Here is a 22,154-nt window from a genome sequence, read left to right as displayed (position 1 = left end):
ATATCTTTCCACAGGGCGGCTCTCCAGCCTCTCATCCCCCAATTTGTACGTGTAACCAGGATTACCCCGTCCCAGGTGGAGAATCCAGCACTTGCTCTTGTTAAATTTCATACGGTTGGTGATTGCCCAGCTCTCTAGCCTATCCAGATCTCTCCGCTTGCTTGACTTCCCACACTTTGGAATTGCCTGCTCCTGCACTCTTAAGAGATGGCTCTTAAAAAGTGATCAGCAGCCATGGACCCCAACACCTTCAAAAGCAGATTCCCAGGGGACCTTATTAACTAGCTCCTTCAGCAGCCCCAAGTCCGCTCTTGCCATGTCCAGGGCCAAAGTTTTGCTGGCAGTTTTTCTCCTGCTGCCAACTATTTGAAACTCAGCTGCTCTGTGGTCACCGTGACCAAGACAGCCAGCAATCAGCACTTGGCCCACAGGTCCCTCTCTGTTTACAAACAACAGATCTAGGAGGGCACCTTTCCTAGTCGGCTCCCTTAGTACCTGCACCAAGAAGTTATCTCCAACGTGCTTCAGGAATTTCCTGGACCTGTTTGTGTCCACTATATGATGTTCCCAGTTGACATCTGGGAAGTTAAAGTCACCCATAAGGACAAGGGCAGTTTTAAATAATATTTTCATTTGCCAGAAATACTGAAAGTCTTAAGGGTAGACATTTCAGTTTATTAACCCTGAAACTAAGGGATGATAAGGACCATCCCCCAAGTCAGGAATAAACACAGGTACATAAGGTCAGGATTATCCGAGAGTCTTAAAGATGTAGATGGAGGTTGTAGAAAGTCTACTTCAGAGATTAAATTTTAAACTTCCACTAAGTACAAAAAATGTTCTGTGTTACAGTCTTTAAATTAAAAGTGAATACATGCATACTGAAGTTTATGATGAGGCAATAAGGGAATGGTAGGTTAGAAAAAAGGGTTAATGAGGAATTTACTGATTACAAGTGTAACTAATGTAAAAAGTACATCAGAAAACAGCAGAAGAAAATGGGAAGCTATTTCAGTCAGTGACACACTTTGTTTTAAAATAGCTGATTTCAGCAAACAAACTTAACTGATTCAGTCACTTACCCAAGGGGAAAAAAATGTTGACTTTTCAGGAAATCCTTAGCATTACTGAACAACTGAAATTTGACAAAAGACTGATTATGAATTGTTTGCCTGAAGAAGATTTTGTAGCGAGAGATTCAGCAGAGCTCAAGCCTCAGTAGTCTAGTATTAACACTAAAAGTCTGTCTTCAAATACTGTTACTATCCTCAGTTTCTTAAAACTTGTGGAATTTATCGTGTCCTTAAATGCAATGATGGAAAGAACATTTTCCTGTGCAAATAGATTTGGACAGAGTGCAGAAAACTGCTGAACATAGATTTTCCTAGGACTGGGCTTAAGGTTAAAGCCGAAGTCAAAAAATATGTAAAAAAACTTTCTTACTTGATTCAAAACAGCCAAGACATATGAAAACAGAATCCAATAGTCTGAACAATAACAGTAATAATGAAATAGAGTTGTATAGTTGAAGACAGTGGAAATATACACATATACATGTCACACTAGGGAACTGCTGTTTCCCTAAAACGTTCCTTCAAACAGAGAATTTTCCTTTGTTTTTCATGCGGTCTATTACTTTCATTCAAGAAAGACAGATAAACTAACCAAGTGCCAGAGCTAGGAATGCTGTTGCAGTTCTCCTGGACACACAGCATGGCCCAGGCAAGCCGGCACGGGAAGGGGGATGTGGAGACACGGGGAATTTCAGGTAAGAAATACTGAAGGGCAAAGTGGTGACTGCTGGCACATGCTTTCCCCACACTTCTCAAACTCTTCCCCAGACGACTGCTTGCAACAATTTCCCTCAGAAGCCATTTTCTATACCAAGGAAACGCCACTGACAATTACTCATTTAAGAAAAAATAATCTGCCTTTTTGTTGGGGAACCATAAAAATAAGTACAATGAGAAGAAAAAATAAGCAGTCATGGATCATGTGTGACGCAGAGCCCTAATCCATCACAGTCACCTGATTTTTAGCTGTCTCCTACTTTCAGCCGTTCCTCACCCCGGCATCTCAGGCTCTCAGCCGGCGGCGCTGGGAGCTGGTGCCTTTACTAAGGGTGCACCGATGCCAGGAGGTGCTCTGAGCGTGGCACCGGACTGAGCCCCGGCCGAAGCAGTGGCCATGCAGTTCCTCTGCCAGGCTCACCGCACCAGCCTGGCCATGGTACAGCTGCTGTGGCGCCCAGCTCTGCCCAAGAGGCGCGTGCAGCCAAAGGGTGCATGCATCGCCTCATCCTCAGGGAGAACCTCTGTGCACAGCAGGGTCAGGATCCCACCCCACCTGGACAGGCTGGCACCACACCATGACCGAGCCTGCTGTGGGCTCAGCCAGGCGAGGGGTGGGACGTGGCCATCGGGAAAGGGAAGGGATGCAGAAGTTTTAGTTTTGGATTAGGGGGGACCTTTGCCACCACCAGTTAGCCCCATGCTCCCAGTTGCTCCTGCATTAGTGTGTGTTTGGGCTGCCTGGCTAATTGTGGCATGCGAACGGCAGGCTGCACAGATGTCAGATGTCACGGTCTATCTGATGAAGAGGTCTCTGCCTCCGGCTGTTTATATATGACCTACCAGAATTTCCTGCTGCATGATGAAATAATTAGGGGGCCCTCATGCAGGGAATAACGTTGCGAGTAGGTTGCAAAGGCATTACACATACAAAAAGAAAATCCTAAGCATTTTCCTTATCTGTGATATAATCTTCCAAGACTCCTTATATACATTCAACTTGTTTGTATTATTTCTTTTAAAGTTCTTCATGCAGACGCTAAATGAAGGCTTCAGAAAGTTTAGCAGCGTGCTTTCCTTTATGCTCAGATTACATAGTGGGAATAGTGGCATAAGCAAACAGGAAAAAAGGGACATTTATTTGTTTGTTTTAAATCAAGATTGCTTTTTGCCTCTTAAGGCAGCAAACTCTAAACTGCGGATAGTTTAATAGAAGTTGATCCTGTCATCAGAAAGAGTCTCATTTTTGTGGCTCTTCTTTTTTCTAATCAGTTTTAATTCGCAACTGGTTTTATACATAAAGAGAATGTCCACATGCCCACAGACACTCCATGTACTCACTGATCTCAGCCCTCTCCCCTCCCAGCTCACTACACTAGAAGACCAACCAGATCACATCCTTGGTTTCAGTCTGGAACAGGTTACCCCGACTATCAAACTTTCAGGGAAAACTTAGAAACCTGTGGTTTCTCTGACCTCGCATGTCCTGAATACATCCAAGGCAGGTGAACTGGGTAATTCTGCTGGCTGGCAGCAGTGGAGAAGCCAGCCCAGGTGGGAGCTTGGCAGGGAGCTCTGTTCAGAAACACCCTCAAAGCGGAGACCCACCCAGCCACTCGCTCGCACCAGGGCCGTGCCCAGAGCTCCCAGCCCCTGCTCTGCAGCCCTGAGGTCGGTTTGCCGGGAAAGCTGCAAGCAGTGAGCGTGGCCTGCCAGGCACACTGGGCCCTCTGAGAAACCCCCTGGTGTTTCACAAACCAAGTTTCAACGAGGTTGGCAAATCTGAGGTGAGAGTTGGAAGTCATCTTACAGGAAAAAGTTTGTTGCACCTTCTGCATTGGGGAACTGGTTTCCTAGGCTGGACAATGAGGAGAGTTTGGGAGAGCTGGGACTCTTCAGTCTAGAGAAGAGAGGGCTCAGGGGGTCTTATCCATGTGTATAAATACCTGATGGGAGGGGAGGAAGAAGAGGCAGCCCACTGACAGGGCAAGAGGCAATGGGCACAAACTGAGACACAGGAAGCTCCATCTGAACATAAGGAAACACTTTCTCACTGTGAGGGTGGTCAAACACTGGCAGACATTGCCCGGAGAGGCTGTGGACTCTCCATCTGTGGAGATATCAAAATTCAGCCGGACACGGTCCTGGGCAGCTCGGTGTAGCTGACCCTGCTTGAGCAGTGGGGTTGCACTAGGGGATCTCCAGAGGCCCCTCCCAACCATAGCTATCCTATGATTCTGTGAAAATAGTAATAAGATTGATTGTTAGCGTGAAAAAACTCTGATGTGCCTAGAAAGTCTTCCTGGAAGCCCACTTAATTTGCACTTATTCTATTAACTACTTAGAGTGCAGTGAAAAACATTATGCTATATTCTTTCAGTTTGGAGACAGACACAGTTACAGTTGTTACCCTTCCCTGCCATTCTTACTGCTCGCGTGACTTCACGGGCTGCTGTGAGCCTCAGGACTTTCCCTCTGTCTTTCTTAGAGCGATTACCTGCTTGGATAGATATTTTGTTTAGAAACGTAAATATTTTCTTTCTGTTTTTTCTGTTTCCAAAGCACATTGCCATTATTCTACTAAGGGAGGCTTAGAAATGGCATTCGCATTGTTTTTGAGAAGACAAAAATATAAGATAAATCCTGCAGTTCAGATTAAGAAAATAAATGAAAAATTAATTTTCAGACTGGGTGTGTAACTCATAGCTGGCTAGCCTGGATTTTGACTCACTTATCTGGAGGGAGCATGAATTAGTCATAAGCATATCATTAAATAATCAGAAATCTTTCCAGGCAGTTAATCAAAATGGGGTATTCTAACAGAAATGCAGTAGTAAGCAAAGATATGCTGGAAATACCTAGACAGGATAAATGAGTAAATCAAACTTTTTTCTAAAGTCCTCTTATCACGAATTAAAATAATTTTGGTTGGAAGAAATCTTAGAAGGCGATCCAGCAACCTTTACTCAAAGTAGGGACGCTTTGAAAGCAGATCAGGTTTGAATGTCTCCAAGGATGGCAGCAGATGAAGCTCCCACATCATTTACCTTCACTTCTTAATCTTTCCAACAAAGCTACTGTGTGAACCTCTGTAGTCTACATTTACGCAAAATGTCAGTAACAAACAAAAAAAGAGGTAAACGCACCTTCTCATTAGCAACTGCTTATTAGCTGCTAACCAGCCAGACGCTAGTTGAGGGAAGCAGTGGGTGTAAATTGAGAACACTTTAGTCTCTCAGCAAAGTGCAACTGGCATTTTTGGATCAGATCACTACACATCTTTTTCCTTCTGGCATCTTGACTTCCCATTAACTCTTCTTTTAAACTTTGACCTTTGATGCATCATTGTACTGGTTTTGGATGGGCTAGAGTTAGTTTTCTTCATAGTAGCTTGCATGGTGCTGTGTTTTGGATTTGTGCTGAAAACAATGTTGGTAATACAGGGATGTTTTAGTTACTGCTGAGCAGTGCTTACACAGAGTCAAGGCCTTTTGTGCCTCTCACAGCACTCCACCAGCGAGTAGGCTGGGGGTGCACAAGGAGTTGGGAGGGGACACAGCTGGGACAGCTGACCCCAACTGACCAAAGGGATATTCCGTACCGTATGTCATCATGCTCAGCGTATAAAGCTGGGGTGAAGGAGGAGGAAGAGGGGGACATTTGGAGTTGTGGAGTTTGTCTTCCCAAGTCACCGCTACACATGATGAAGCCCTGCTGTCCTGGGGATGGCTGAACACCTGCCTGCCCATGGGAAGGAGTGAATGAATTCCTTGTTTTGCTCTGCTTGTGCACGCAGCTTTACTTTACCTATTAAACTGTCTTTATCTCAACCCACGAGTTTTCTTATTCTTACTTTTCCGATTCTCTCCCCCATTCCACTGTGGGGGAGTGAGCGAGCGGCTGGGTGGCGTTTAGCTACCTACTGGGCTTAAATCACAACAATCATGATGGACCCTAGTGCAGAATAGACAGGGCTGAACCATATTAATTTCTTTGTGTCTTACACAGCCTCAAATAATGCACCCAGACATACTAAAATTCATTTAAAAGACTTAACTCCACAGGTCTTCCAAATTGCTCAAACAGCTGCCATAAGTGTATCACATTTCCAGACTTCACTTAATGCAAATGACCTCAAATGATTGGAACCAAAGGTGACCAAAATATGAAAAAGAAGAGTTTTCAGTGTGGTGACCATTTATATTTCTATGGTTAGGAAAGCTGGATCCACACTTTTATTACAGCACAGCATGGAAAAGAAATTCACATTTCCCAAATATCAAAAAGTATGTATGTCACTGCTCTACAGATATGGAATACGAACCTACTTCTAAATTATCATTGCCTTTCTACGACTATTTAGCATCTCAGCAGTATTCCTTTCCTGGTCTCCATTTCTAAATGGATCCTGTCTTTCACTAACCAAAAGTTCAAGCACAATAAACAGACAGTTCTTTGAGGGTATGCTGTCCCTACAGGTTTCAGTTCACATTAACACTTCCTAAGTTAGGTTTGTACATAGCACTGTATACAGTACTACCAAGGAAGTCAATCTCAAATGTTGGAATAAAACTTAACATTTCCTTGATTTTAGTCCCCCATTAGGCTCACTATTTAATAGCTTCTTTAGTTATGTCAAAAAGATATAGCCTCACTTGCTCACCACCATTAAAAGCATACAAGTATCCAACATCTGCTAAGGCTTTGGGTGGGGAGAACAGCTGGTGGGGTAGGGGTGCATCTCACATCAAGTGTAACAGTATTCTGCCCTCTGAATAAGACAGAACTGTATTCCAGCGTGCTGATATCACAAAGAAGCCACTGCCAGCTCAATTTAAGTAAGCTCCTTATTCTCAGTGTGCCAGTGCACCTTCAAGAAAGAATAAAGAGACCACAAGACAAGAAAATTTCTCTTGCTCATGTATTTGAAGACTACAACCATAACAGACATCAAGCTGCCTGTCATCAAGGCCAGGACCCCCTCGACAGCAGCCATTCCTTTCTGTAAGGGAAAATCAGCAATGATATGTGATGATGGAAGGCATTGCCTTCCTCAAGGACCAATTTAGCACAGCAGGGGAAAAGTAGCTAAAGCAATATGCATCTCAAAGCAGGAGAAAAATTAAAGGCAGGAACAGGAAGAATGGATTTGGAAGGGAGAGTAAGGGATGAAAGTAGCAGTAGTAACCATGGTAAGGATAACCATGATAAGGACAGTGGATAAAGAAGAGTGAATGCAGTCCTTGCAGTTCATTAGTGGAGAGGATATCTGGACTGAGAAAACTGGGACATCATAAGCAGAGTGGGAGCCTGGAGAAGTGCAAGTTTACCAGAATAGCTGCTGCTTTGTTTAACTTCATTCTACCAAAAGGTAAAAAGCCTGTAAGAAGCCCACATCTGCACGTCAGGTACCATGCAGTAGGATTACAGTGTTGCTGCTCTTGCTGAGGGCCCAGACTTCGGCACTCACCTCTGACTACTGCACCAGGGTGAATAAGCAGGAGCTACTTCTGCCCCAGCATGCCTGATCCCCCCGACCCAATCCAGATGAGCAACTGAAAGGATGTCTCCCTGGCTGTCCTTCTGCCTTCCCGACCCGGTGCTTGGATTGGCCCCTTCCACACAGTGCCACCCCTTTCTTGCCTAACCGGAGTTCAGTGTGATCGTCCTAAGCTAACGAGCTAATGAGACAGCATCCTTACACCACACACCTGTGTGCACTACAGCAGGACATGCTGCTGGGATAGCACTGTGCTAGCAGACCCTGCTCCTGTAGGACCTTAGGCAAGTCATTAATCTCCCTACACCTCTGTTTCTGTCTCTGTTAAATTTTACTGACTTACCTCACCTTACTTCTCATAGCTGAGAAGAAAAATTATTAGGTTAAGAGCGTCTTAAGTGTTGTGGGAAATTCCCTTCACAGCTGGCTGCTGACAGAGCTGTGGAACTGTCTCCAAAACAATTTACAGGCCCTAGAAGTGCCTGATATTTGGATAAAGTATTTGTTGAATCACCCTTATCTTTTGACCTTTTATTTTTTCACAACATAAAGTCACAAATTCTGCCTAAATGTGCATATGAAACCAAAACTCAGTAGTGGAAGTGTAAAGAAACAACTCCTTACACAAACTAAATAGGATCATTGAAAGTTGATGTATGGAATACAAATTTTTCACCTGTAGTGCTCAGTCCTTCAAACCAAAACTTCCATTAACTAAAACTCGGGACTCTTTTTCAAAGTGGTTATGGATTTAGGCAGTCCGTTTGAAAATATTCTTCCACCTATTCAGTAGGTGAGGGACACCAGACGATTTCCAGGCCCATACAGGCTGCTTCTGAAATCAGCAGGTACCTGCCACGCAGCACCAGCTTCATGAAAACAGACCAGTAACTGCTGAATGTGGAGAGCGGGCCAGGGGTCAGCAGTCCAGCCTTGCAGATCCACGGCCAGGAGAAGGTGTCCCGGGGCCCGGCTTGCAGCGCCACTGACAGACCGTCCCCCGGCTCCTGGGTCTTGTGACGGTAAATCCACCGGCAGCTTCCAGACAGTCTGTTGTGATACTGGAGCCCTGTGAAACAGCCCTTTCAGAGACAGCATCTCCTTCCGAACAGTACTGCAGTTGTGTCCTCTTTGGGTCAGAGACTGCCCTTTTTGCCTGTTTGAGTACCTCCCCGACCTTTAGCTCCCACCACAAAGTAAATGTGTAATAATAATAGATTTTTTTAACCACTAATAATAGATAACCCATATAAAGATACACAAAATAGAGATAAATACGGTTTTACAGGTTCACAGGAAATTTTTTCTTGGTGGTCCACTTGATCACGTATATTTGAAGGATAACGCTGAAATGTTCTGAGTGTGAAAAGGACTGTAGTCTAGGGGAAACCTGAACTCCCTTGCTGCCTGCCCCCATGATTTCTGTGATTGATTATCTATATCCTCGTCTTAGTTTTAAGCTATTCTTCGTTTATTTCATTTGCAACATTTCTTAGCCTTTTCCTGATAATCATTTTATTCCCTTGTCTTCCTTTCATTTGGCAACAGCTGAGCTGGCAGCAAGCCCAAAACATGGTAAATGACAAATCACTACCAGATGAAGCTGTGAGTTTTACATAGAGCATTTCCTCCAGCCACAGCATACTTTGAGGCCCAATAAAATTACCAAACTGACTGAGAATTACACCAAGATCAAGCTTTATGTGAAGGCCTCCCAGTCACAGAAAACCATACTAATTCTCCAAGCTGTGAATCAAGTAACTGGGTTAATGAAGCCCCAGAAAAGCTGTAGAATCAGAAGCAGCGATAGCAATGCAAATCCATAGCAGGTCCCCCAGTCAGGGTTTAATACTTGCTGCCTCACCTGGGAGCAGGAAAGGCCCTTTGTTCCCCTAGAGAGACAGCAGCCATGGAAAGAAATGCTCCACAACAAGCAGTGATCCCTCTTGTATCCTCCCTTATCCACGTTAAAGCTAGGAAGCTGTGCCAAGTTACCTCCCTGCAGATGGGGCTCGGAGATGGTGGTGCTCTTCCAACACAGCCACAGAAAGTTTCCCAGCAAGCCAGCATTTTGGGCCAGAGAAGAAAGCAATACCAGAACTTAACCGCTGCCAACAACCACGGTAAATCCTTCTCTGCAGAATGCATCCCCCCTAGAGGGCGAAAGGAAAGTGGGATGAAGCTATGATCAGGGAGAAAGACGTTTCTCCTGGGTACCCTCCAAGGAGGACAATGTTGCCTTTTCCCTGGGAGTCCTCCCTGCAGTCTCTGTGAACCCAGCATTGAAGCCACAAGGCATGAAATGTGAATGTTTTTCTGAACCTTGTTTCACCCTCCCAGGGCTGATGCCACAGGACATCACCTTTTCTTACACAAAATTATCAGACGAGAATTGAGACACTGTCTTGCAAAAAGGCTTCCCCGGTTTTTGCTAGGTAGACATTTTTAACCAAGGCTGTGGCATTTACAGTGCCCTTGGAGCCCATGCGTAGAGTTACATTGCTTTATCTAGTTGTACAGAGGTCTGAATTTCTGTGTATAGTAATTCTATAGGAGATACAGAATGATAAAGTGGATGTAAACCGAAACCATTCTGAGTCACATAGCATAGGCTAAACAATGCCTGGCTGTGGACATAACCAAAAGATATAAAGTGAAGCCAGCAGAGTCCTAAACGAGAAAACACTCCTGAGGTATACCCTTCCAAAATTTTAAAGATGAATGATACAGCCATGCAATGTATGTTTAAAAGTAAAATCAGAGGCAAAGGAAAAGACTCAATAACAAAGTGGCGTTTGGCTATAGTTCTGTGTACCCAGATGCCACACAACTTGTTTTTCAGAATCGCTGGAAAATCACTCCCTTAAGAGGGGTGTTGTTTAATTTTGTGAGAAAGTTTATAAGATATTGAACAGTTATGTATACAAACAGAGAAGACACGGCACATATCAGGCTTACTTAGCTGCTTCCGATTTCAACCCTCATTCACCAAGGACTTAATTCAGCATTCACAGAGTATGGTTAGGACAATTTGTTGCCACCAAGCAAGGTAGTACACATTTAGGCTTGTCTGACTCCAAAGGTGCTATGGGACTCAGCAGCGCTGGGGTTATTCAGGCTGCACACATGACAAATTGGTACGTGGGTGACAAATTCCCATGTCTCCCCATTGCTCGTGCTGCTGGATCCCTCCGCCCAGATGCAGAACGACCAGCAGGATGCTGCTGCACTCCAGAGCAGCAAAGCCCGGAGTGTTTTACAGCCAGAGGAGCACTGCTCTTCCTGCTGTAAAAAATACATGAACGAGGTCATGTGTAGTCATTCCTGGAAGAGTTAGATTTGAGCGTTTCATGAACAATCCCATACACCTTTTTTCTTTCAAAAAAGCCAAAAGCCTGGGTTAGTCTCACAAGCCTGCCATGAGGCAGCTCATCTCCATCGGACAGGATACTCAGGATGAGGATGTTCAGGCACAGAGTCCACACATAACTGGATCTCTGCAATCCGCCAACCCACGGGGCAGACAGCAGGGACCCAGGCCAGTCCCCGGGCCCAGCCCTGCCACACAGCAGCAGCCCCCACCCAAACGTGCCACCGAGCTGCGGTGCACTCCCCAGGCATGTGCTGCACAAGAGCGAGGGGGGACAGAGATGGCCTCGCACCCTGCACCCCCTGTGCCCAGATCTGCCCAGCGCCCGGGGCCCAAGCCAGGGAGTCTGGTGGTGGTGGTGGTCGGCAGCAGGACAAATGCCAGGGCCCCCTCAGCTGGGTTTGGGTGCTAGCTGGTGAGCGGGAAATCAGTGGGAATAACCATAAAAGCCTGAATCTGGCATTTTGCTAAGATGTTAATTTATTACCACTGGAATGACCGTTCTTTTCCAACATGTTTTTCTTTCTTTAAACATCTTTGAAGTTAAGCATCGCCTGAGAAATAATTGCACTGCATCCCTTCAGCTTTCTCAGTTTGCAGACCCACACCCCTCCTCGGTGGGCCACAGGCCAGCCCTGGCCACCCAGGGCTGGGCAGGAGGGATGCTGGGGACCCCCTGCAGGCTCCCCCCCACAGGCTTCCACAGGGCGGGCCCCCCACATGCACCCATGGCACCCAGCTGTAATAACCACGGCAGCATCCACAGCCTCTAAGCACATGGGACAGGGGACCACAGCACTGAAATTGCAGCGAGCTGGTAGGTGGAGGTGAGGGAAACTTCAAAGGGTCAAGTCCAGACAATACTTTCCTGTCTCGGGAGTCGCACACAGTCCGGGAGAGGAGAGCAGGGGGAGGCCTGTCAACCTTCATTGGCCACAGGTAATGGTATAGGGTAATTTCTTCTGATAATGTCACCAGAAGAGGAAATCCTGCAGACTAAACTCATTAAGGTCTGAGGGGAACATGGTGAGGGGCTCTTTCTGCAGGAAGGAGGACCGTAGGCTAAGTTTGTCTGAGTGGGGGAGCATCTCTCATGGCACACAGATTGAAAGCTCTCGGGGCTTCCCTCTTTGGTATATTTTAGTTCTTAAAGCCTAACTTCTCACTTTCGAGTCGAAATTTATCTGTCCTTCCAAAAAGTGCCCCCCCCCAAAAAAAAAAACCAACAAAACAAAAGAAGGTGGCAGACTGATGCTCAAGAGCCAGTAATTTGGAGGCATTTGAACAACTTTCCTTCACTGGCGCTCCTGTATCAAGCAAGCAAATAAGTAAGACACTACATTTCCGTAAGTGCTTGTTCCAGAGGTCGTTAAATGTAATGCAGATTTTTCCATTGGCTTTGGATCAAGACCAATAATGCCTTGAAGTTGAGGCTTTCCAAGTACTCTATGGGCAACGGTGGAATACTCCTCAACAGCTCTTCACCAAAGGGTGGCGTCATTTGCCAAAAATAAACATTGTTATCCATGCAAGGCACCTGAGGCATATACAGATTTAGCACCCAGCTCTCCTCTCCTTCATGCATCTGCAGATCTGGAGCAAGTCCCTTGTAGCATGGGCAGAAGGGGGCACCACAACATGGGGCTGCCCGTCGGGTGAGCAGCCTGTGCCCCCCAGGCACCGATGACATTGCTGGCCCTACCAGCCCTGCGACCGCCGGCCACTTCGACCCTGATAAACTGCACATACACACAAACACACCACAGTGTTCAACGATTTGTCCCACATGTGCTCTCTGACTTCTAAGCTGCTGCTGCTGCAGTTGCTTTTCTGTACATTGGTAACAGATTTGGAGAAAACGTGCAAGTTCCTCCTCTTCTGAGTCCATAGCACAGCAGCAAAGCTTAGCCCACTCTACTCAACAGAAAAATGCCCTTGATTTCAGAAGCAATGCAGCCTGATCCCTGATATTTTATAGGAAAATATTTTGACGGTACAACAGCTGAAATAATTAGATAAAGCTAGGATGACTGGCATTTAATCTGCTAATCCTTCCAGAAGCAGTTAACTTGAAAATACAAGATAAAATTTTGTAAGTGCCTGTCTCCACTTTGACAGTGCGGGTGGTAGCCCAGCTGGCACGCAGCTCTGACCTGGCCTTCTGCCGAGGCGGCGATTTACTGGGGACAGCATCTTGGCCACAGCTCCTCTCCTGCATCAGCAAAGCCATCCCACCCTTTCCTCCACAACACAGCTGGATCCCACCCATGTTTAGAGAAAGATTCGTGCATGCAACCTGACACAGGCAAAATTCAACTAACTGGTTAAAGAAATTTGGCCTCATCTCAAAAAAAAAAAAAAAACAGTTATGAATTTACACCAGCACCAGTCAGAAAATTTCTGATGGACACATTTACCTCAGAAAACACCAGCTTGTCAGAAGTGAAACAGTTTGGGGAAAAATATGTCACTTTTGAGGAATGTCAGTTTTAAAATAAAGATGAAGAGAAAGCATTTCCAGTAAAACAAAACATTATATTTCTACCTAATTGTTTTCAGTTTTTGAAACGAATGTTGTCCAATAAACTGTAAAATATAAGATCAACATTTCAATAAAGTGTTTTGGTTTTGTTAATCAGACTGTTCAATTATTATATTTTTTTAGAATTTGAGATCACAGGAAATGTAGACGAAAAAAAAAATCTGTTCCAGAGCACAAGGCTGAAATCATAGACTTCACTACAGAATTAAAAGTTCTGTACTTGCACTGCTGCACTTTGAAGCATTTACTCATATTAATGGATTATATTCTTTCACTCAGCATATCTAAAATATCAGCATAACCATTCCTTTGCAGACAAATATATGTATTTCATCTGTGTACATGCATACTTCCATGAGAAACTTAAAATCTGCAGAGAGAAGAACCAGTCTTGTGGTCATTATTCAGACCGAAGGCAGTGGGCACTTTGATAGAGGAAGGATCACAGGATTGTTGCATGAACAGTGCTGCAATTTGATTTTTTAAATACAAAACTTCTACACTTCTCATCACTAAATACGCAAGTAGCTTTTGCATCAAAAAATGTAAGTAACACGTTATATGAACTAAACCATCTGTCTAAGGTGGCCTTTCTTAGAAATGAAAGACAAAATTAAGAGGAGTATGAACTATCTGAAAATGCACTAAATTGAATCACTGTGACTCCAGTCCGTGAGAGATAGTTTAACTCAAAACTAGTCTGCTGTGTACAGAGTAAGTCAAAAAGCCTCAAAATATCCCAGAGGCTAAGTTCCGCCTAGCCAAGTAAAACAGGCATAATTTCTCTGCAAAACAGGTCTATACACACACTGTAAAAGCAGCATATATATATAGATCTATACCGCAGCATTATACACCCCATTTCTCTTTCTGAAAGGAGCCGGTCCATGGGCCACGCTCTGGCTCACTGCTGCCTTACACACACAAGTAGCCCAGGAAAAAGCAGCGTGCGAGCACGTGGTGCTTGTGCCCCGCCACGAGAGCCAGCACCCTCAGCTCCAGCCTCCTTCAGAACCCCTCACAGCCCGCCCTGGCACCGGTGGCGAGGAGCGGCCGCCCAGCACGACTCCCCGTGGGCAGAGGTGCTGGCCTCGCCGGCACGCAGGCAAGTCAGTGCGCAGCACCTCTGACAAGCCGACTGCAACGTGTCTTGGGTATTAGAGCACATTTTCCATTCAAAACTCTGGAACTGGATATTGTGCTAAACCTCCCATCACCGAATACCCACATATGAGGCAAGTGACTGAGACAGCAGAAACCGCCATTGGAGGCACTGCGAGCTATTTATGCAGGGACCCGTTAGTTTAGATAATGTCCTGTGCCGATGGCAGTGGGCCCAGGCCTGCCCCTGTCGAAGTCAATAGATTCATTGTCTTCACCCTGAGCAGGGTAAGCCTAATGTGAGGCCTGCCTGGGTCCAAATTACTTTTTTTCAGATGCACATTGCAGATTGTTGAACTCTTACATGAGGTGCAGAGACTGCTGCTGGAATCCACAGTTTCAGATTGCAGGGCAGAGCACTGAATAGACAGTGAAAAACTGACTATAAAACCTACTCGTAGATGCATGTGTGTTTACATAATCTATCCCCGGGACTGTTTATTAGTATTGCAAACTGTGCGCATATAACCTTAAAATAACCCCTTCCTCCGGTATCCCATTTGCAGAGGAAGATATTACACCCCTTAACAGGATCCATTACACTTCCAATGCTTCCCTAAAACAACTGTTTTGATTTGGGAATTTAAATGGAAGGAAGCATATGTATGTAGGCCAGAACATATTTAAAGCATCACTTCTGTTCACCGTGCTGGTCTAATTCTGTTTCCTTCTTCATTCCTGATCATGGTCTTTGAAGCGCTTTGCATCAGATCCACGAGCTTATGCTTTTGCCTGGATATTACCTCACATCTAAAAAAATAGAAAGAGGGTTGTGAACAGGTAAATCCTGCACCAATACGGCCTATGGGCTCTCAGCGTAGGAGGACGGTGCTTCAGATGATCCTGGAAAAGATGAGAGCTCTTCTCTCTGCTGCACCAAGATGAATGGAGCCTCCTTGTACGTCTTAATGTGTACCTTGCTAAAGACTAATACAAACCCTAATGAATACACTTTGTGGGAGCATCTGATCTCAACTGATCTTCAAAATGATGAATTTTCTGTTGCCGGTGTATAACTGTTCTCTGAAAGTGAGGCAGAAGGAATTACCTGCCTCATCCCCTGTGACAAAATGAGAGATGTTGCAGTCAGTGAAACCATGAAGATGCACTTGCGGAGCAGGCTGCCCTATGTTAACTATTCTTATTATCAAGATGCAACTGGTGCTTACACACAACAGATAAAAACAAGTCCATTTGCCAAATCAAACTGGTGAAAACATACCTGGTTCTAATTTTCACTTATAGTAAAAACAGTATAATCACCATAACATCTCTACAAACCCTGAAAGATATCAGAGCTAGAAAGAAGGGGTGCTCCTGTTGCACTGAGCAGAATTTCATTACTGACACGAGCTGCAGAAAAAGCAGGATCCAAGAATATATGTAATGTCATTTCTTAAGACTGATCCTCAGAATAAATTCTATTTCTCTTACATACCTATCTTAAAACACTTCTTTTTCTACTCAAGTAAAAATGTTATTGTATTTGAGGTCTTAATCATATCATTAGTAACAACAACAAATTAAAATGAATTAATCCCATTCTGATTTATTTTGCTTGCAGCGTTAAATAAGAAGTACATAAAACACAATTAAGTCATTTTAAGTCCTCTCTTTAAATCCTAAGCATGAATTGCTACATCTAGATAAAAACAAAACAAAGCTTTTTATTTGGTGTGAGCTGAGAGAGGTGTAGAGCACACAGTCCCCAGTGACTCCAAGGTAAATAAATACTTTCACTGGTTCTTAGGATTTCTGGTTAGGAACTTGTTCAGCAACATCGGGACTGTGCACAGATGATTACACAGGATCTGCTATTTGGAATAATTAGTGCAAGGAAACTATAACTACGATGTACAATATACAGAAAGACATTAGCCTAAGGGTAAGGAAAGTCTGACACTTGTTAAGAAAAAAGAAAGACAGAAATGCTTTGTTTACCTGTGCTGGCATCTCCCTCTTGTTTGGTACTGACACTTCCACAGTGCACCTCACTCCAAGGCAGCCTGCTTTGTTCGTTGTTAAGCACCCACATAGAACCCAGACTTACTTCTCTAGCTAAGGCATTGCACGTGCCCAGGTAACAATTAGACCCTTGGCCCGCAGATCCCATTTGAGGAGGGTCTCAAAACACTCACTCAGGAGCCACCAGCAAAAGACAATTATGAGTACTGCCGTGTGCAGAGCAGTAGCAGTGCAGCAGGGCCAGGTTTGGGTTTCAAGCGTTTCTGGTGTTGAGTATAGCGCTGCAGTGAGGGGTGCCTACTGGTGAAGAGCTGGAGCTTGCTGCCGTACTGGAGGGCACTGCAGCTGTGCAGGAAGGACAGGGCTGCAGTGCGAGCGGCCATGCAGGAGAGGTATGCACATTCCCACTGCAGTGGTCACGCCTGAGCTGCAGGTGATGTGACAGCACCGGACGGCTGAGCCTTGCCATGTTTCTTCCCATCACACACCATATCACGTGTACATGACAACTAGAGGTCCAAGGGTTATTAATCCTTGTTAGGTCTTCCAAATTAGCCCACCTCTGCACACACAGAGGACACCGTAGCTACCTGCCCACTGATGTACACAAGTCCCACCTGTGCCTATTGCCATGCGGTAAGTCCTGGCCTAGAAGTCGTAAACCTGCCACAAAGCAGAAAAGAAATGTAGCACGAAGCAGAGGATTTGCTGGACAGTCCAGCTGCTCTCCCACCACCTTGATGCGGTTCATGGGTCTCTCCTCTCATCTCACTTTTCTCCAAGTCACGCCCAGACTTCTCCCCCTGCATGGATGGACAAGCCTCTCACCCTGAGCCAGCACACGTGAGCCTGCACTGCAGGGCTGCTCCTGGAGCCTGACAAGAGCTGGAGCCTGCAGCTGCATGCAGTCAGTGCACATGAAAAGAAGTCCAAGAAAGGGGATCTGCCACATAGCTGCTGATCTTCAGCCAGCCTGATCCCTGAGCACCAGAGAGCAAATGTTGCTCCACCAGGATGCACCAGAGATGCAGCAAATGTTAACATCAAGTTCTTCAGATGGCCAGTGACAGCATAAATGAAGAAACATTGCAGGGAGAGCTCTTAACTATACACAGGGCAGCAGGCAATGAGGAAGGTACCTTGTCTGTCAGTTTGGCAAGCGTATCGGTGAACTCTGTGTCCACTCCAGAAGTGTTGTCACAGACCAGACCGGTCACCATCTTACTGCAGGGATGAGTCCTAGCTAGTGCTTCTGCCTGTTCCAGAAGACTTACTTGTGGTTAGAGAGGCACTGCACATTTGAACGTTTCATGTGTCTGCTGTACCAATCATCGTTCTAAACCTACTTTCATTATTCATTCATTATCAGAAGGAGTCCACTTTAACAACGCCTTCTTTGGTCTTTAGATGTAATAGCTGTCTGGTCAGACTCCATTCTTCTTGTATACATCATCTAGTCATACGTATCATAGCTGAATAGTACATTCATAGCTTCTAGCACTGAATAGAATCCATATGTTCTCCTCTTGTCCCTCTGCAGAGATTTAGCTGTCTGAGATACTTGCTATGGGATCCTGCATATCCCATTTAACACTGACATTCAGACATAAAGCAGCATCGTATGTCCTGGCCTGTTCCTCCATGAGAACTTGGGGCATGATCTGCCACCAGTATGAAAATCCCTCCAAAACACTGGCATGAACTGCAGATAGACCAGATGGAATGCAGCAAAGACAGGATAAATGTAATTTCCATTTCTGAACTCTCTATGATTTTGCCTTACAAGAAAATGCAGGTTCCCAAAATAACAGTGCAAGGTAGATGTGGAAGCATAGCAAAAATCACTGCAGACTATAAACAGTAAAACAAGACAGAGAGAGACCATGTCTCTCACTCTGCTTACAGCCATGTAGGAGGCAAAAACAAACACAGACCTTGACAACAGCACAGCTACTGCTGTGGCGGGCACAAGGCAGGCAGGCTTTCAGGGAGTCATCTTTCCGCTTGCCAAAATCATGAACTCCAGCCCAGCTGGGCTCCATATACTAGGAGCCTTTCAGTACTTAGGAGTAGAGCAATATGAAGTTTGCAGTTTTGTGGCCCTCTGACATGGCATGCTGAGCACAGGCCCATCGGATCCTTCATGTAAAGGATCTGCCTCTCAATGCCATCAGGGGCTGGTTGCTGATCGTCTAAATATTTGGGTATTTATAACACAGCAGTAGAATAGTGTCAATATTATAGTCTGTATAACCCTGATGGCAAGTCAGTGCTCCATTGAATTCTATATTTTCTTTCAACCCATTAGACCCCCTTTCCCTGAGAATTACATAAATAATTGTCTTAGTTTTGGCTGGGATAGAGTTAATTTTCTTCCTAGTAGCTGGTACAGTGCTGTGTTTTGGATTTAGGATGAGAATAATGTTGATAACACACCGGTGTTGTAGTTGTTGCTAAGCAGTGCTTAAACTAAGTCAAGGACTTTTCAGCTTCTCATACTGCCCTGCCAGCGAGGAGGCTGGAGGGGCACAAGAAGCTGGGAGGGGGCAGAGCCAGGACAGCTGACCCAAACTGGCCAAAGGGATATTCCATACCATATGATGTCATGCTGAACAAAAAAACTGGGGGGAGTTGGTTGGGGGGGGGGGGGAAAGGGGCGCAGCCACTGCTCGGGAACTGGCTGGGCATCGGTCAGCGGGTGGTGAGCAATGGCATCGTGCATCACTTGTTTTGTATATTCTTTTATCATTATTATTATTTTCCCTCCCTTTTCTATCCTATTAAATTGTCTTTATCTCAACCCACGAGTTTCACCTTTTTTCTGATTCTCTCCCCCATCCCACCGGGAGGGAGGGAGCAAACGGCTGTGTGGTGTTTAGCTGCCTGCCAGGTTAAACCATGACAATAATTTTTCTCCTGCTCAAGCACCGACATTCAGATGGTACTAAGGAACAGCAAAACATTAGATGGTGAAGTGCTGCTTTATGTAAAGCTTTTTCCAGGTAACCAGCCAGAGCTGCATCATTTTTGAATGTTTGTCTGCACAGATTAAAACAAACGGTTGCCTTTAAAATCTCCAGTGATTCCCTCTGTCACCCTCTTCTCCTTCTTGTAATCCCAAACTGAAGCAATGAACAGAAGATTATCATTAGATCACCAGTTAAAAATTCATCTTCTGTCAGACTTTTGTTGTGGAGTACAAAGAGTATTGAGAGTATCGTATAGAGAGTACAGTGGCTCTTGGGCCCCGCAAAGGGGACAAGCAGCTTTGTGTAGAGCAGTGAGGTGAACAAGACTACTCGTATATGTGCAACCAGTAAATTTTAGGTACTATTTAATGTGCTGCTTAAGTAATCAATCTCTTCTGTCATTTTTTTTCTTTTTTTTACACGTATGCTCAGTGAAACACTTCCTTGCTGCCCTTTAAAAGCAGAGACACAATAGCCAGGGGTGCTGCTGACCGCAGTAGGAAGAGGACTGGATCCAGATCCCCGACAGTTTTAGCCAAGGTACCACAGCACAATGCTTCTTCCTAAAGCCACAATGTGCTCACAGATCAAAGATGCATTTTAAATCCTGACCAGTGTGCTTTCGTGTGTGAACAGATTAGATAATCTCAGAAAACTGCTCAGAACAAGCAGGTGGCCGAAGGGAGTTGTGTTAAACTTACGTGAGATTTCCCCTACCTTGTCCCCTGCCCAGAAGTACTGGACTGCTTTCAAGCACTAAACTCAGTAAAAGTATATGTCTGGGCAGAAACGCACTCTGCCTAGGCATTTCATTCTCCTCTAGAGCAACATGACTCCAGCACCAAGTAAAATTTCCCCACTTAGTTCTATGAGTGTCAGTCAAGAGCTAATGTAGCCATATCAGTGTAAAAATGATAAACACAAAGAGGAATAAGATCCCTTATTTCTACCTAAAACACTACACTGAACACCTGCAGCTCCTGCACTTTCCAAAGAAATGCATTTTATTTCGTAGAATTACAGTAGCACTTTGTACACACCAGTCACAAAATTGTAAATCTTGAGTCCCTACTTGTAGACACCTGCAAACATTTTGGCAATTGTTACCTGTGGGTAGCAAACCAGGATCTTGTTTCTGGAGGTTCACTGTGGTTTTCAGATCTGGTATGAATGAATCACCTTTTTTCATGAGCTCCCTTCCCAACTTGTCCACTTAGCAAACAAAACATCTCTAGCCAGGTAGTCCCAAATGTGCTCGTTTTTTAACAGACATTTTCATTTTAATATGCATGCTGAACATTGTATCAACATGCAAAGTCATAAATTAGCTGGGGAAGGCTTTGAAAGCTTACGTATTGAAACAGAGTGAATCTGCCCTTTAACTCGCATCGCAAAGAACAGTCCTTTGTACTGATACGCCAAAAGAAAGTCCCACCACTGAGTGTGCAATGAGGTACTCATTGTCACATGCTCTCAGAAGTGTCACTACCTTAGTCATACAGCAACCAAAGTCATTCAAATCTCTGTGTCACAGCCAAAATTTTCATCAGTGACTAGTGGTTAGGGAGACAGAAGTATTGAAGTGTCAGAGGTAGTACACCTCCTCGATTCCTGATTTTCACCAAGCTAAGCACTACTCGAGGAGAAGTCCCCTGAACATGTCTGCAGCTGAGCTCTGAAAAACTGAAATCCAGCCACTTAGAAATCCCTGAATAAATTTCAGGCAAAAGCAAGCACATTTCAAAGGCTGTGGTGTACTCAGAGCATGGTATCTGTGTGAGAAGACAGGACTGAGGACCGCATCATGCACCCTGCTTACCAGAGCGTGGCCTTGGACATTGGAAAGAGGTGGGATTTGATCCCAAGGTGGCGAATATGATTTTTTTTTCTGAAAAGCACTTGCTCTGCTGTGGGGGAGGCGAGTTTTTATTCGTCAAAAGAGTTAACTTCCTATGCCTGCCCCAGGCTGAGTTGTGCTTGGCATTCAGAGGCATGACTCAAATGAAGGAGAGGGTCCTGCGGAAGACAAAGGCAGCTGCACACTCTGCAAGTCAGCTCCTGCAAGGAGATCCGCTGGCGTGTGGTGCTGACCCCGTCTGCTGTCTGTAATTTGCGTTTGCCCCCGGATCCTGTGCCAGCTCTAACCCCCCTTCTCTCCGGGGGGTTATTACCGGTGAGGCGAAAGACGAGGCGTCCGCCTGTGGCAACGGCGCGCGGGACCCTGCCGGGCGGCCCGGGCCGAAGCCGGCTGCAGCCCCGGGTCTGCCCCCCCGGGCCCCGTGGCTGCTCGGCCAGTCCCGGCCCGGCCCGGCCCCGGCGGCGGGCGTCCCCCAGCGCAGCCCCCAGCGCCGGGGCCGTCTGTGCGGTGGCCGCAGCGGCGGCTGTCGGAGCCGCCCGTCGAGTCGCTCCCGGGGCCGCGGCGGGTCCCGGCGCGGCCGGGTGGGACGGAGGCCCCGTCCCAGAGCCGCAGCCCGCGGCGGCCCTGACCGGCGGAGCCCGGCGGAGCCCCCGGGCAGGCCGGCCCCGCGCGGTACCGCTCGCCGGTTGCTCTGTCTCGGGCGGTCGTTGAGTCTCGCCTCAGCCGCCTCCTCTCCACGTGTTCCCTGCCGCCGCCGCCCTTCCAGCGCCGCTTCCCCGGCGGCACTCGCGGCCGGAGCGGGGCTGGCCTCTGCCGCTCGTCCCGCCCGAACTCACGGGGCGGCCGGCAGCCAGAAGGTGTCCGAGGGGAGCGTTGCCGCGGAGCCCCGCGCTGCGGGGGGCGGAGCGGGACGCCGGGAGGGAGGCAGTGCGGGGCCGGGGGGGCAGTGCGGGACCCGGGGGGGTGTAGTGCGGGACCCGGGGGGCCAGTGTGAGACCC

Source organism: Aptenodytes patagonicus, chromosome 5 (genome assembly GCF_965638725.1).
Source record: "Aptenodytes patagonicus chromosome 5, bAptPat1.pri.cur, whole genome shotgun sequence".
Classification (NCBI taxonomy): Eukaryota; Metazoa; Chordata; class Aves; order Sphenisciformes; family Spheniscidae; genus Aptenodytes; species Aptenodytes patagonicus.
This window is presented reverse-complemented; position numbering follows the sequence as displayed.